Here is a 1,523-nt window from a genome sequence, read left to right on the forward strand (position 1 = left end):
TTAATGATTTAGTTATTGAAGGTACCTATAAACAAAATATTTATAAAAATAAAATTGTATAATAATATTATAAGTATTACATTTAAATTTTAGGAGAGTGGTCTTTGTGGAATAGTCAACGTTTTCTTTTACATGATAACCGATCTGAAAATACTAATGAGAGGATTATCATGTTTGGTACCGACAACATGTTAGATTTATTGAGTCAATCTAAAGAATGGTATATGGATGGAACTTTTAGACTTGCGCCAAAAAAATTTTTACAGTTGTATATTATTCGTATAAAACACAATAGTGAGTATGTAACTGCAATTTATTCGTTATTACAAAGAAAAACACAATCTACATATGAACAAATGTTCAGAATAATTCTGGACGAATGCAATAAACGTAAATATTACCCTGAACCAGTTAAAGTACATTTAGATTTCGAAATATCTGTTATAAATGCTCTTAAGAATATTATTGGTAGTCACTTAACAATAATGGGTTGTTTTTATCATTTATGCCAAAGCACTCATAGGCGTATACAAAAACTTGGTTTAGAGACTAAATATCGTACAGACGAGGATTTCAGTCATTTTTGTGCTATGTTAGATAGCTTAGCTTTTCTCCCACTAAGTCACGTCAAGGAAGGAATGGATTATATTAAAACTATTGTTCCTCAATGCGCGGAGGACTTGGTAAATTATTTTGATTCAGTTTATGTCAGTTGTCCTTTGCGACGAATAGGAGCTGATAACAATTTAAGAATTAGGTTTCGTCGACTTCCTCCTCAATTCCCTCCTCCAACGTGGAATATGCACCAAAGTACCTTATTAAATAGTAATAGAACCAACAACGTGTGTGAGGGATGGAATAATAGGTTCAGTCATTTGGTTGGGCAAAAAAATCCAGCGATATGGAAATTATTAAAAAATATGAAAAACGAGGTGGGGGCTGATAAAGCTAAATTAACATTGAGCGAAATTGGGCTTACAAACTTACAAACGACCACATAAAGCCATAAAGGACATATTATGCAAACTCGGCTAAAAAATGTATGCGAACAATTTACTAGGGGAGAATTAAGTGTTGATGTATTCCTATCTAACATAGGACATAATAGGTATAAGGATGAAATGTGATTGAATTTGTAATTTGTATTTTTAATTTTTAAATATTTTGAATATATAACGATACCGGTATAACATATTATAATTAATAATATATATAAGATAATATTTATTTTTCTTAATTATTTTTTAATGTAACCATATACTGTAACTAGAATTTGTAATTTGTATTTTTATTTTTTTAAATTTGTGATATGTATTTTTTAAATTATTGTTACATGTAAAACATAATTATAGTGAATTGAGTGTTAGTAAATTTGTTTTTTCGGGTACTTTTTTTCCAGGGACTTTTTTTCCGGCATTCCTTTTTTCAGTGTTACCATTTCACCAAAGTTAAAGTAATGTAACAATATTAATTTGTTTTAATCTAATTTATAACCATTATTAAAATAGACATTTAATTGAATG

This window comes from Acyrthosiphon pisum, unplaced genomic scaffold (genome assembly GCF_005508785.2).
Source record: "Acyrthosiphon pisum isolate AL4f unplaced genomic scaffold, pea_aphid_22Mar2018_4r6ur Scaffold_21406;HRSCAF=23900, whole genome shotgun sequence".
Taxonomy (NCBI): domain Eukaryota; kingdom Metazoa; phylum Arthropoda; class Insecta; order Hemiptera; family Aphididae; genus Acyrthosiphon; species Acyrthosiphon pisum.